The 15,863-nt window shown below is 43.2% G+C and overlaps 1 protein-coding gene across 3 annotated transcripts in view; it reads left to right on the top strand.

Moving 5' to 3' along the window:
* Nucleotides 1-217: 217 nt before the first annotated feature.
* Nucleotides 218-15,863, top strand: part of CBR4 (carbonyl reductase 4) — a 30,112-nt gene continuing 14,466 nt past the window's right edge. For 2 of the 3 annotated variants that reach the window (XM_084856426.1, XM_084856424.1), the window contains exon 1: nucleotides 218-285. The gene's annotated coding sequence lies outside the window, so the exon portion shown is untranslated. Of the gene's footprint in view, nucleotides 286-7,095; nucleotides 7,481-15,863 lie in introns of those variants that run through there. The other variant, XM_084856425.1, reaches the window with a different exon arrangement.

The following is a 15,863-nucleotide window of genomic DNA, read 5'->3' as shown; positions in this document are numbered from 1 at the left end:
AGATCAATGCAAAATTAATGGAAGACTCGGATACGTGGGGGGGGGGAAGGAGCGCGTATAAAGGGAGTTGTTGTGATCCTACATTTAAAACGGAAGCAGAAAGCCCCGTTTTAAATGCAGGATTTTTAGGCTAGCGTAGAAATGCCCTAAGTAGGCCTAGCGCGGGATTTAACGCGGAGCGACAACGCAGGCTCAGCCAGCATTGGCCTTGCGTCCTGCGCGCGTGCGCTCTGCTCAGACTCCTCCTCCTCCTCCTCGCTTCCTTCGCTAGACGCGCGTTCCGCGGTAGGTAGGCCTTTATTTGACTGAAGTTGTGTCGGGGAGGGAGGTGTCGTCCGCTTCTCAGCGAGGTTGCCGAGGGAGGTTCTTCGTTCTTACCTTGCTGGGGGTCAGGGAAGCGCCTCACTCGGCGCCACCGAACCGGGCTCTCCAAACGCTGCGTCCCAACCGGCCGCTTCATGTTTGGAGAGCCTGGTTCTTGCGCTTCTGCTTAGTTTTATTTTAAGCGCGCAGAGCAAACAAGCAAACGAACCACCTTGGCCACCTTGTTGGTAGGTGAGCGAGCGAGCGGCAAGCTTTCAAAACCCTAAAATATACCGTGGCCAGATACGGCCCTGTACGTTCTTCGCTACTCAGCTTGGATTTCATTTTCCTAAGAGGTACCGTTTCCTGCTGAGGAAACAGGTTCCCCTGACGTAATTCGGCCCGCGGAGAGCTGGTTGGGGGGTGGTCATCCATCCCCCCCCCCAAAAAAAACTAGCTCTCTGCCCGTGGTATAAAGTAAGCCCCACTGAACTTCGGGGGTTTCCTTCTGAGTAAACGGGGATTAGGATTGTGCTGTCATTCATCAGCCTTCCCCAACCTGATGCCCTCCAGATGTGTTAGACTACAACTCCCATAAACCCTCAGACAGCATACCTGGCTGAGTATTATGGGAGTTGTCGAACTCATCTGGAGGAAATCAGGCTAGAGAAGACTGATAGATGCAACTCTCCCATACTGTATTCTCCTCTCCCCCTTTCAAAATGCTGTTCCATTTCTGTATTGGAGTAAAAAAGCAATTTTGACAATATCTTCACAGGAACAGCGCCATGTGAGTCATAGCCTCAAAATAAGGATTTTTAAGTATTTCAACTCTATGTACCTATTCACTGAACACGTTCATTGTCTATTTATCTTTTTTCTTTAAAGTTCTATTTTTGTTCAGTTTACAATCATGTTGATTGGTATTTGTTGTATTGATTTTAAAACTCTTGTTTAAAATATTGATTTTACAAAGTTCTCCATAAATGCATACCTGCCTTTTGATAGCAGTTAGAACCATGACAACTTGTGGGGGGGTAGGGTGAGGACTAGGTAGACTTAAATTAGAAGGACTTTTTTTTCTTCATACATTGAACCTGGTTAGCAATGGCACTAAAGTCACAGAAGCATGTGGATATGGTTAATCCGGTAGACATTGTATCTTAGACTCTCAAAAAGCTTTTATTATTTTTCTTTTCATTTTTATACCGCCCAATAGCCGAAGCTGTCTGGGTTCTTCACAAAAATTGAAACCACAGAGTGCAGCATAAAGCAATATAAAATATGAAAGCGTAAAACCACAATATAACAGTATAACCAGAATAAAACCTAGCAGCAGTGCAGAGATTTAAAATACAGTTTTAAAACACCAGATTAGGAAGCTAAAATACTGGGAGAATGAAAAGGTTTTCACCTGGTGCTGGAAGGAGAACAACATTGTTGTTGTTTATTCGGTCTGTCGCTTCTGACTCTTTGTGAGTTCAGCCCACGCCAGAGCTTCCTGTCGGCCGTCGCCACCCCCAGCTCCCCCAAGGTCGAGTCTGTCACCTCCAGAATATCATCCATCCACCTTGCCCTTGGTCGGCCCCTCTTCCTTTTGCCTTCCACTTTCCCTAGCATCAGCATCTTCACCAGGGTATCCTGTCTTCTCATTATGTGGCCAAAGTACTTCAGTTTGCCTTTAATATTCCCTCAAGTGAGCAGTCTGGCTTTATTTCCTGGAGTATGGACTGGTTTGATCTTCTTGCAATCCAAGGCACTCTCAGAGTTTTCCTCCAGCACCACAGTTCAAAAGCATCTATCTTCCTTCGCTCAGCCTTCCATATGGTCCAGCTCTCGCAGCCATAGGTTACTACGGGGAATACCATTGCTTGAACTATGAGGACCTTTGTTGTCAGTGTGATGTCTCTGCTCTTCACTATTTTATCAAGATTTGTCCTTGCTCTCCTACCAAGAAGTAAACGTCTTCTGATTTCCTGGCTGCAGTCAGCGTCTGCAGTAATCTTTGCGCCTAGAAAGTCAAAGTCTGTCACTGCCTCCACGTTTTCTCCCTCTATTTGCCAGTTCTCAATCAACTGGTTGCCATAATCGTGGTTTTTTTGAGGTTTAACTGCAACCCAGCTTTTGCACTTTCTTCTTTCACCTTCGTCATGAGGTTCCTCAGCTCCTCCTCACTTTCAGCCATCAAAGTGGTATCATCTGCATATCTGAGATTGTTCATGTTTCTTCCAGCGATTTTAACTCCAGCCTTGGCTTCATCAAGCCCAGCACGTCGCATGATGTGTTCTGCGTACAGGTTGAATAGGTAGGGTGAGAGTATACAACCCTGCCGTACTCCTTTCCCAATCTTAAAACAGTCCATTGTTCCGTGGTCTGTTCTTACCGTTGCTATTTGGTCGTTATACAGATTCCTCAGGAGGCAGACAAGATGACTTGGTATCCCCATCCCACCAAGAACTTGCCACAATTTGTGATGATCCACACAGTCAAAGGCTTTAGAATAGTCAATAAAACAGAAATAGATGTTTTTCTGAAACTCCCTGGCTTTCTCCATTATCCAGCGGACATTGGCAATTTGGTCTCTAGTTCCTCTGCCTTTTCTAAACCCAGCTTGTACATCTGGCAATTCTTGTTCCATGAATTGCTGGAGTCTACCTTGCAAGATCTTGAGCATTACCTTGCTGGCATGGGAAATAAGTGCTACTGTTCGATAGTGTGAACATTCTTTGGTGCTTCCCTTTTTTGGTATGGGGATATAAGTTGATTTTTTCCAATCTGATGGCCATTGTGTTTTCCAAATTTGCTGGCATATGGCATGCATCACCTTGACAAGCATCATCTTGCAAGATTTTAAACAGTTCAGCTGGGATACCGTCATCTCCTGCTGCCTTGTTATTAGCAATGCTTCTCAAGGCCCATTCAACCACGCTCTTCAGGATGTCTGGCTCTAGCTTACTGACCACACTGTCAAATCTATCCCCGATATTATTATCCTTCCTATACAGATCTTCCGTATATTCTTGCCACCTTTTCTTGATCTCTTCTGCTTCTGTTAGGTCCTTGCCATCTTTGTTTTTGATCATACCCATTTTTGCCTGGAATTTACCTCCGATGTTTCTAATTTTCTGGAAGAGGTCTCTTGTCCTTCCTGTTCTATTATCTTCCGCTTCCGCGCATTGCTTGTTTAAAAATAATTCCTTATCTCTTCTGGCTAACCTCTGGAATTTTGCATTTAATTGGGCATATCTCCCCCTATCACTGTTGCCTTTTACTTTCCTTCTTTCTTGGGCTGCTTCCAGTGTCTCAGCAGACAGCCATCTTGCCTTCTTGGTTTTCTTTTTCTTTGGGACGTTTTTTGTTGCTGCCTCCTGAACAATGTTGCGAACTTCTGTCCATAGTTCTTCTGGGACCCTATCTACTAAATCTAGTCCCTTAAATCTATTCTTCACCTCCACTGCGTATTCATGAGGAATATTAGTGAGCTCATATCTAACTGATCTGTGGGTCTTCCCTATTCTCTTTAGTCTGATTCTAAATTGTGCAATAAGAAGTTCGTGATCTGAACTACAGTCAGCTCCAGGCCTTGTTTTTACCAACTGCATAGATGTCCGCCACCTTTGGCTACAAAGGATGTAGTCAATCTGATTTCGGTCTCGACCGTCTGGTGAAGTCCATGTATGAAGTCGTCTCTTAGGTTGTTGGAAGAGAGTGTTTGTTATGCACAGTGAGTTGTCTTGGCAAAATTCTATCAGGCTATGTCCTGCTTCATTTTGTTCTCCCAGACCATGCTTGCCTGTAATTCCAGGTGTCGTTTGACTACCCACCTTAGCATTCCAGTCTCCTGTAATGAAAATAACATCTTTTTTTGGCATACTATCCAGTAGGTGCTGCAGATCCTCATAGAACTGATCTACTTCTACTTCTTCAGCATCTGTGGTTGGGGTGTATATTTGGATCACTGTGATGTTAAATGGCTTACCCTGAATTCGAATTGAGATCATTCTGTCATTTTTTGGATCGTATCCAAGCACTGCTTTAGCCACTTTATTATTAATTATGAAGGCTACTCTATTTCTTATGTGGTCCTCTTGTCCACAGTAGTAGATCTGGTGGTCATTTGATGTGAAGTGGCCCATTCCAGTCCATTTCAGTTCACTGACACCCAAAATGTCTATATTTAATCTTGACATCTCCCCAATAACCACATCCAATTTGCCCTGGCTCATAGATCTTACATTCCAGGTTCCTATGGTGTGTTGATCTTTAGAACATCAGATTCGTCGTTCACCATCGGCTGCTAGCCATCCTTTTGGCTTTGAGCTGGCTGCATCATCACATCTGGGGCTAGTTGAACTTATCCTCTGTTCCTCCCCAGTAGCATTTTGACCATCTTCCAACCTGGGAGTCCCATCTTCCAATAGTATACCGACATATCTCTGGTTGTACTGATCCATTTAGTTTTCATGGCAAGAATACTGGGGTGGGTTGCCGTTTCCTTCCCCAGGGATCGTATTTAGTCTGACCTCTCTGCCATGACCTTCCTGTCTTGGGTGTCCCTTCACGGTTTAGCTCACGACGTCATTGAGGTGCTCAAGCTCCAGCACCACGACAAGGTACCGATCTCCAAGAACAACATAGGCACCAGGTAAACCTCTCTAGGGAGCTCATTCCACAGCTTGGGGGGCGGGGCACAGCAAAAAAGGCCTTCTTCCTGGTAGCCACCCACCTCATTTCTTTTGGTGGGGGCTCCTGGAGGAGGACCCTTGAGGATGATCTTAGGGTCTGGGCAGGCACATATGAGAGGAGGCTATCCTTCAGTTAACCTGGCCCCAAGTTGTTTTGGGCTTTGAATGTGAATACCAACACTTTGAATCAGGCCTGGAAATGGACTGGCAACCAGTGCAGCTGGAAAAGTACTGGTGTAATGTGATCTCATTGGCCAGTCCCTGTTAACAATCTTGCTGCCCTATTTTGGACTAGCTGAAGTTTCTGGACCATTTTCAAAGGCTGCCCCACGTATAACGCATTGCAGTAATCCAGACAAGAGGTTATCAGAGCATGGATAACTGTAGCTAGGCTATCTCTGACCAGATAAGGGCGTAGTTGGTATACCAGCCTAAGCTGATAAAAAGTGCTCCGTGCCACTGAGTTCACCTGTGCCTCAAGTGCCAGTTCTGGATCGAAAAGCACCCCCAACCTATGAACCTGATTCTTTAGGGGGCACGCAGCCCCCTCTAGATCAGGTTGAATATTACCTAGAACATAAGATCCGTGCTGGATCAAACCAAGGGTCCATCTATTCCAGCATTCTGTTCACACAGTGGCCAACCAGCTGTCAACCAGGAACCCACAAGCACGGCATATGTACAACAGCACCCTCCCACCCATGTTCCCCAGCAACTGGTGTACAGAGGTTCACTGCCTCTGGTACTGGAGGCAGCACTTAGTCATCAAGACTAGTAGCCATTGACAGCCTTTTCTTCCTAGCACAGCAGACGAACCACCCACTAACAGTACTTCCTTCTTGTCTGGGGTTTGATGAAAAGGAGAGGTAGAGCTGGGTGTCATCCGCATGTTGATGGCACCTCAGTCCACACCTCTGGATAACCTCCCCCAGCGATTTCATGAAGATGTTAAACAGGTTCTGAGAAAGTCCCTCACAAAATGCTCCAAAGTGACCTTAGCAGTCAAGGCATAAGAGGACAGATCCTGTTATGGTTTGGTAACTGTTTAAAGAAGAGGAAGTAGAGTAGGAATAAATGGACATTAAAAAGTAGGGATATAAGATGGGTCCCTCAAAAATGTGTATTGCAATCAGTGCTTTTTAACTTGTTCATAAATTATCTGGAGTTAGGGTTGAGCAGTAAGGTGGCCAAGTTGTGGATGATACCAAATGATCAAGGGTTATAAAAACAAAAAAGAGTTGAGTGAAGCTCCAAAAGGCAACTGGGTGAATGGACATTCAAATGGCAAACTTGGTTCAGTTTAAGTGTAAAATGATGCACTGTTGTGGGGTGAAAAATCCTAACTTCACATATACATTGATGGGGTCTGAGCTGGTGGTGACTGACCAAGAAAGGGATCTTGTGGTTGGTGTGGATAGTCAGTGTGGTTGACCCAGCGTTGGCAGCTGTGCACAATCTTAGCCATTTTAGGGCTCATTAGGAAAGGGATTGAATTAAAAATAAAATTGCCCATCCTGTAATGCCATTATACAAATCCATGGTGTGACCACACTTGGCATACTGTGTATAGTTTTGGTCACTGAACCTCAGAAACGATATTGTAGTGCTGGAAAAGTTGCAGAAAAGGGAAACCAAAATGATCAGGGGGATGGACAAAATCTAAGAGGAAAGGTTACAATGTTTGGAGGGGTTTTTTAGTTTAGGAAAATGGTGACTAACGGGATGACACGATAACGGTGTATAACATTATGCATGGTGGGCTGCTGCTGCTGCTCCACTTTTCTCTTTCTGCCGTGCCACCAGACCCACAGACTTAGGGACTGGAGGAAGAGAAGCTGAGGAGAAAGAGTTGAAAGGACACCAAAGGGAGAAGAGAGAGAGAAATCTTACATGATGTGTTTTTGACTTCAAACTTCAAGAAATGGGCTGTTTTGGTGACTGCTCCCAGGTTATGGAACTCCTTCCACCAGCAGGCAAAGACTTCTCTGATTAAGCAGGTCTTTGGCATTATCTGTAACCTTTGAACGTGCCAGCCCTGTTCATAAGCCTGCTAGGGGGAGGGATCAGGTGTTTCAAGAAATACGAAAGAGGAGTTGAAAATTTCGCTGGAGTACGAAGATAAACTTTATTGATTGTTTTGTTGGCTGGGACTCAGAGAGCCAAGCAGCAGCTAGCTACCCTGATAGGCCCTGTCAGCATTCGATGCAGCTGTGCCAGCATTAGCCCCCACTCCACTTGAGAGCAACTTTACCTCATTGTATCTGAAAGTGAGAAGGCGATTCTTGAGCCCAAAATTGTGAGACAAACCTCCTTTTTTCTTTTTTCCCTTCGATGATTACATCATATCCTCAAGCCTGCTATCCTGCCTGTAGACCCTGCTTTCTGCTTGGAGCCCTCTTTAATTTGCCTCGCTGAACAAAATTGACTAACAGCAGGATTTGGGACAGATGAAAGGAAGTACTGCTGCACAAAAGGCCTGAAAATTTACTGCAGTAAGATATGTTGATATTCTACTGAGGACTGTGGAGCCACTATACAGGGACTATACATTAAACTTATTTTAATATATGTTGATAAAATATTTTATTCATATTTTACTTATTTGATTCCAATTATATGTTAGTGTTTTATCTCCAATGTTCACAGAAACAATCTCAAATTAGAAAGCTCATTTTAATTATTTTAATTAGTTCAATTTATTTTTGCCTGTTGCACCTATCTTAAATTATCTTCTAATGTTTTATTCTATTGATTTTCGTTGTTTTCGTTGTTTTAAGTTTTATGTTTGGAAGTTATTGTTGCTGCTGCTGAGTTTGCCCAAGTGGGTTATGGTGCCAAATGTTATAAGATACTAATAGGGTAGTGTATAGTTTTTTAAATAGCTTAGACATGGTATATACAAGGAGGAATTATAAAGAGCTGGGCCTTTTGCCTGCATTCTTGTAGGCCCCAGTTAAACGCCGAGTAAAAGCACAGGCTAAAATTACACATTTTTTCTCTAAGCTGGAGCCTTCAACAGCTCAACAGGCAAATATGCCACAGAGCTCAGAATCCCATCACCAAACTCTGATTAGTTCGATACCTCCCTCTGAACTTAGGACTACAGAGCAGGAGAATTGTTTAGAAAAATCTGACCCGGACTCAGATGTGCCATAAGAGGAAGGGGCCACTTTTGCTCCTGCCTATGAGGAATATTTAAGCCCTCAGGCACTTTTAAACCCTTCCCTGGACTCAGTTTGCCTTGATGTCATGGGGACACAAAATATGCTATTTGCAAATACGTTGCAGCCCCTCCTACAAGATATTTCAGATATTAAACAATCAAATATAGAATCTAAGCAGATTCTGAGAGACCTAATGGGTCTGGGTTTAGATCCTTCTCTTAAGTTACTCTGGGCTATGGGTTCTGCCCCACAAAATGTGATATTGGTAGGAAAAGTTGTGTTCAGGCCAGCACTCAAAGTGATCCCCTTGAAGCTCCAACAGGGACCCAAGCAAGGGCTGATATAATGAGGGAGCCCACAGTACTGGGAGCTAAAGAAACAATTCCTAGCCCTTCTAACAATGTCAAGAGAAAAACTGGGAGAAGACCCAAGAGAGAAGCCCTGGCTCAGAAAAATTCCTGCAGGGGCGGTAAACCTAACAAGGGAAAAAAGAAGCTAGCATCCTGCTACAGTACTTCTAATAGTCATTTTAATTTTAAGAGATTGTTTAGACTCATGGACAACAAAGTTCAGGGAAAAAATGACAGCCCTAACAAGGTAAAGATGGCTCAGAGCTCTTGGAGGAAGAAAAACTCTTTGTTGCATCTTCCTGCTCTACCCCCAGTAGTTGAGGACCCTGACCCACAGGCAGCAATTACCGACCTTTTGTCACTCAACCCAACTGATGTAAAATTACTACCTAATGATTCTCCCCCGTCTGGGGGCCTAGGTATAGATGGAATTATCTGCACGACTAAATTGCCTTTGGCAGCAAACCCATCTTTAACACTTCTAAAATACCAGCTGGTCTTCTGTAATTTTCCAAGGCCAAGCAGCGGTCTCAAACTGAAAAGAAGTATTATTTTTTACAAATCCTTAGTGACATAGGGCTACGTTTTCTGTCAATTTTTGACATAGAGGATGTTGAAGATCTGTCCTTTGACTACCCTAATTTTGGGATAAAAACAACCTTCACTAAAACCTCCACTGTGCACTCTGTCCTCACATATAGGGGGGCTTTTGCCAATGTTGGGATACAGGTGAAAAGACATTTTTTAAACACCTGGACCCAACCTTCGATTGAAGGATTGTCTGTGAAATGTCACTTTCTGCTATTGAGCCTCTCAAGCTCACCTCTTTGAACCAAACTTCAAAAAGTTACAGCAGAAATAAATTTACCACCCAGCCTTCCTGCACAGCTTCTGGAAAAAAGGGCTACTGTTCTGCCCCACCTTCAAACCATGCAGCACAGAACTGTATAGCTGACAGACACTTCATAGGGCTAGAATTCGCATGCGAACAGTAGTCATCTCCACCCTGTCAGACCCCAGCAACAGGCCATGTGGAGATAGGGATAGCAGAATTATATCTGAAGCAACAGGACTCCACAAACAAGCTGCTGTCAGCATTAAGAGGGCTGGTCCATGCTGACTATCTTCCTCTCCACAGGTTGGCACTGCTATTTCTTTAGATTACTCTCTTGGAATGTTGCAGGATGGGCCTCCAAGCTGGTAGATGAGAATTTTAAAAAATTTTGCACTCAGTTTGAAGTTCTTTTTATTCAAGAAACCTGGGCTGCCACTACGACTGTTCCCACTTTTCCAGGATACCTTGTGTATACCCAACCAGCTAGCAAATCAGATAGTAGAGGCCGTGCCCGGGGTGGTCTAGCGACTATAGTTTCAGTGGATAATAACCCAAATATTTTACAGCTTGATGTAAGCGATAGTAGTAACATCTTAATTCTTCAGGTGGATTGGCCTTCAGGTCTGACCTTTTTTTTTTTTTAGTAAATGTATATTCTCCCCCGCAGCATTCAAAGTATGAAGATACCTCCATATGGAATGAACTTGATCGGGTTCTCTCCACCCTATTTGAAATACAGGCTGACCCCAAAATCTTGATAGCAGGTGATATGAATGCTAGAATAGGACAAAATAACTGTAAAATCGGTGAGAAAATGGGACTTACTCCAGACGATCTAGCTTCTCTCCCTTCTAGAAATTCTAAGGATTTGGGGCTTAATAAAGCTGGTCAATTCCTCTTTGCTCTTGTTGTTAAGTTTCACTTATATATATGTAATGGGACAAATATAGACCCAGATTCGAACTTATATACATATATTGGCCCAAGGGGCAGGAGTGTGATAGATTTTATGATCCTCTCACAATCGGCTCTGTTCTTTTTCAACAATTTTAAAGTCCTTACTAGACCAGAGAGTGATCACATGCCAATTCAGATGTGTCTTTCGTTGTTGTTGTTGTTCAGTCGTTCAGTCGTGTCTGACTCTTCATGACCCCATGGACCATAGCACGCCAGGCTGTCCTGCGCTCTCTTCCGGAGTGTGCTCAAGTTCATATTCATTGCATCGGTGATGCTATCTAGCCATCTCATCCTCTGCCGTCCCCTTCTCCTTTTGCCTTCAGTCTTTCCCAGCATCAGGGTCTTTTCCAGGGAGTTTTCTCTTCGCATTAGGTGGCCAAAATATTGGAGCTTCAGCTTCAGTATCTGTCCTTCCAATGAGCAGTCAGGGTTGATTTCCTTTAGTATGGACTGATTTGACCTCCTTGCAGTCCAGGGGACTCGTAAGAGTCTTCTCACAGTTCGAAAGCATCAATTCTTCGGTGCTCAGCCTTCCTTATAGTCCAGCTCTCACAGCCATACATTACCACTGGGAAAACCATAGCTTTGATTAGACGGACCTTTGTCGGCAAGGTGATGTCTCTGCTTCTTACTATGCTGTCTAGGTTGGCCATAGCTTTCCTCCCAAGGAGCAAGCGTCTTTTAATTTCATGGCTACAGTCACCGTCTGCGGTGATCTTGGAGCCCAAGAAAGTAAAATCTGTCACTGCTTCCATTTCTTCCCCTTCCATATGCCACGAAGTGATGGGGCCAGATGCCATGATCTTAGTTTTTTTAATGTTGAGTTTCAATCCAGCTTTTGCACTCTCCTCTTTTACCCTCAACAAGAGGCTCTTGAGATCCTCTTCGCTTTCTGCCATTAGGGTGGTATCGTCTGCATATCGGAGGTTGTTGATAATTCTCCCGGCAATCTTAATTCCGACCTCTGATTCATCCAACCCAGCATTTCTCATGATGTACTCTGCATATAAGTTAAATAAGCAGGGTGACAATATGCAGCCTTGTCGTACTCCTTTCCCAGTTTGGAACCACTCGGTTGTTCCATGTCCGGTTCTTACTGTTGCTTCTTGACCCTCGTACAGGTTTCTCAGGAGACAGGTAAGGCGGTCTGGTACTCCCATCACTTTCAGAATTTGCCACAGTTTGTTGTGATCCACACAATCAAAGGCTTTAGCATAGTCAGTGAAGCAGAAATAGACGTTTTTCTGGAATTCTCTTGCTTTCTCCATGATCCAGCGAATGTTGGCGATTTGATCTCTAGTTCCTCTGCCTCTTTGAAACCCAGCTTGTACTTCCGGTAGTTCTTGGTTCGCATACTGCTGAAGCCTAGCTTGTAGGATTTTGAGCATCACCTTGCTGGCATGTGAAATGAGCGCAATTGTGCGGTAGTTTGAACACTCTTTGGCGTTGCCCTTCTTTGGAATTGGAATGTAAACTGACCTTTTCCAGTCTTGCGGCCATTGTTGAGTGTTCCAAATTTGTTGGCATATTGAATGCAGCAGTTTAACAGCATCATCTTTTAGGATTTTAAATAGCTCAGCTGGAATACTGTCATCTCCGCTAACTTTGTTGTTAGTAATGCTTCCTAAGGCCCACTTGACTTCACTTTCTAGGATGTCCAGCTCAAGTTCAGTGACCGCACTATCATGGCTATCAGGGACATTAAGATCTTTCCTGCATAGTTCTTCTGTGTATTCTTTCCACCTCTTCTTAATCTCATCTGCTTCTGTTAGGTCCCTGCCTTCTTTGTCCTTTATCATGCCCGTCTTTGCACAAAACGTTCCCTTGAGATCTCCGATTTTCTTGAAGAGATCTCTAGTCTATCCCATTCTGTTGTTTTCCTCGATTTCTTTGCATTGTTCATTTAAGAAGGCCTTCTTGTCTCTCCTTGCTATTCTCTGGAACTCTGCATTCAGTTGGATATATCTTCCCCTTTCTCCCTTGCTTTTCGCTGGCCTTCTTTCCTCAGCTACTTGTAAAGCCTCCTCAGACAGCCACTTGGCTTTCTTGCATTTCTTTTTCTTTGGGATGGATTTCGTTGCTGCCTCCTGAACAATGTTACGGACCTCCGTCCACAGTTCCTCAGGCACTCTGTCTATCAGGTCTAATGCTTGAAATCTATTCCTCCACTCCACTGTGTATTCATAAGGGATATGATTTAGGTCATACCTGAATGGTTTAGTGGTTTTCCCTACGTTCTTTAAGCCGAAATTTTGCAACAAGAAGCTCATGATCAACTGGAAAAGTTCCCCTTGTTTTTGCTTCTGCAAATAATTTAATAACCCAGGGAGAAAAAAGACTGTGTTGGAATGGGAAGCTGCAAGAAGAAATAAATTTATTTCTAGCAACCCCCAAGATGTTATCTTTGAGAGAAGAATTTTTTACCTCCCTGGACCTCCTGGGAACTTATGGGAAAATAGTGAAAGAACTTAGACCATTTGTGGTCACTACTAAAGCTCCTTTTCCAGGCCTGCACACTAGTCAAGGCTGGTTTGATAAACAGTGCACTGCCCAGAAACATAGGCTGGCAGGAGCAATCAGGAGATTGAGGCAAGAAGACTCCTTAGAAAATTTTACTGTGTACATCAGCTTGCGCAAAGAGTATAAAAATCTCCTGTGCCAGAAAAAGAATGCGTATGTACGACAATCCTGGATGCAGCTAGGGCTGGCAATTCTAGAAAGAGATTCAGCTAGATTCTGGATGTTAGTGACAAAAGGGACAAGGAGACATCATGGCTCTATTGATAATCAAATTACTTCCTCACAGTGGCAAGCTCATTTTTCAGCCTTGTTCAGACAATCTTTTGTTGGGACCCCATCTGATCCCCTTCACGGCAGGGATTTTTTGTCTTTCTTTTCCTGCCCTGATTGGGAACCAGTAACCTGGGATGAAGTACATGATTTGATTGCCTCCCTGCCTCCTAAAAAGGCCCTTGGAGAGGATATGCTTCCTGGTGAATGGTTTAGATCTAATTCTACTTGGTGGTGCCCAATTCTTGCTAAAATGTTTACTTATATAAACCGGCATGGAAAAATCCCCCAGGGCTGGGAAGTGAGCATTGTTGTTCCTATTCACAAGAGAGGCTCTAAAGCAGATCCAAATAATTTTAGACCAATCAGTCTGCTTAATGTTGTTTCAAAATTATATACTAAATATCTTTTACACAAATTAGAGTCATGGGCAGCTGAAAACTTGATCTTAGCTGAAGAAGAGGCCAGGTTTGCAAAGGGGAAATCTGCAATAGACCAGTGTTTTGTTCTCCATCACCTAATACAGAAATATTCTCAGCAGGATAGAAAAGAGTTATTTGTTACTTTTGTGGATTTTAGTTCAGCTTTAGATCACCTTGTAGATAGAGATCGTTTGTGGCAAAATCTTTCTGCCACAAACATTGATAGAAGGCTGTTTCTTTTAATCCAAATGCTTCACTCTAACACTACTCTTAGAGTTAGGCTGGGGGCTAATGGATTGTTATCAGAAAGCATCCCAACTGATAAAGGAGTGCGTCAGGGATGTTTATTGGCCCCTTTTCTTTTCAATGTTTATATTAATAGCATTGTACAAGAACTGAGTGATTTGGAATGCTTCCCAGCTTCTGTTCAGGATGTTAAACTCTCAGTCCTCCTATATGCGGATGATATCGCAGTGATTTCCACAACATCAATTGGTATGCGAAGGCTCTTGAGAAAGCTGAGTACATTTTGCACAAGAGAGCATTTGTCTATTAACTATGCTAAGACTAAAATTGTAGTATTTGGGAAGAAAAGGAAAACACATATGTGGAAGTTGGACAATGAATCCATTGAACAAATGAACAGGTTTAGATATTTGGGCCTTAATTTCAATGTCTGACTTTCGTGGAGACAACATCTAGATGTAATTAAGCTGAAATCATCCCAGTCTACTCAATCTCTCCTTCAGTACTCTCAATCACAAGCGGGAAGTTTGGTTGCCCCTGCAGTTGAGATATTTCAGAAGAAGGTAGTTTCACAACTGACGTATGGGGCTGAGGTATGGGGATACATGAATGCCTCTATTTTTGAGGTGGTTCAGAACTCTTTTATGAGATCTCTCTTAACTGTCCCCCGGAGTACATCTGGGGCCCTTCTAAGGGCAGAAGTAGGATTGATTTCAGTTAAAACATCTATTTACTCTGCTCTCGCTTTGTATTGGCTCAGGTTGACCCATGTGAGTGATTCCCGCCTTCCAAAAAAATGCTTTCAAGAGCAACTTCAGACCCCATCCCAAAAGTCTTGGGTAAACCTGACCAAACCTATGTTGCAAGCTTATGGAATTGATACTGAGTCCTTTCCTTCTTTCCCTTCTGATAGAGTAAAGCAGAGGCTTAAAGAAAAAAATTATCTTTATTCTAAGTAGATGGATTTGGTTACAATCTCACAAATGCCTTCTCTTGCTGGTACCCATTATATAAGACGTCATTTGGTCTGGAGAGTTACTTTACAACTCTGACTGTGCCTCACTTACAGAAATCATTTACAGCATTGCGTCTACAATGCATGCCTTCTGCCTTCTTGGAGGGAAGATTTGACAATACCCCAGTCCATCAGAGACTCTGTATCTGTGGGTCTGGGGAGGTTGAGGATGTCTGTCATTACTTACTAAGATCCCCTCTCTATGGCCATCCTAGGCATAAATTTCTTGCCGTTATTTCCCAGAGCCTCCTAAATAGAACACCTTTAAAACAGATATGTGACCTTCTTTCTGGCACTGATGCTTTCACCACTGCCCAGGTAGCAAAATTTGCCTTGGCAGCAAGGAAAATACGTGCCAAAGCCCAAACAGCCTACTAGTGATGATTCTGTTGGTTGTATGAATTTATGTATATACAAATATGTGACTGTACTGTTGTTTTTTTCTTTCTCTCTCTTTGTAATGTACATTGTGGTGGCCTATGGCTTTAAGCAATAAAGTATCGTATCGTATTATGCATGGTGTGAAGAAAGATAGAATTTTTTCTTTCTCTGTCATAGTACTAGAACTCGGGATCATCCAGAGAAGCTGAACAACCCTCTCCCACTGATGTTCTCCATCAGCTGGTATTCAGGGGCATGCTAACTCTGATCATAAATAGCCATCATGATTAGTACTATATAGCTATCATGATTGATAGCCTTATCCTTCATTAGTTTGCCCAATTTGTATTTAAGATGCTGACCATCACTGCATCTTGTTGCAGCAAATGTTATAGTTTTAACTATGCACTGTGTGACAAAGTCCTTTTCTTTTGTCTGTCCTCAATCTCCCACCATTTCCTTCATGTCCATTTTGTGAGCTTTCCAGAGGCATTTGATTGGCCACTGTAGGAAAAGATAGGCTTTTGGTCTGCTCCTGCAGGGTTCTTCTTATGTTCTTATTACTCTATCAACTGGCTTCCAGATCAATACTAGGGATGGATTTGTACAACCTTGGGTTAAAAAGTAATACCACTACCATTGACTGTTCAGTCAGCTCAGGTTGTATTATCCTGATCTTTATTCTGAATTCTGATCTTTGCAGTTCTGAACAAAA

The sequence above is a fragment of the Heloderma suspectum genome, chromosome 5, assembly GCF_057233095.1.
Source record: "Heloderma suspectum isolate Gila_16-S chromosome 5, 16-S_ref, whole genome shotgun sequence".
Taxonomy (NCBI): domain Eukaryota; kingdom Metazoa; phylum Chordata; class Lepidosauria; order Squamata; family Helodermatidae; genus Heloderma; species Heloderma suspectum.
This window is presented reverse-complemented; position numbering and strand designations above follow the sequence as displayed.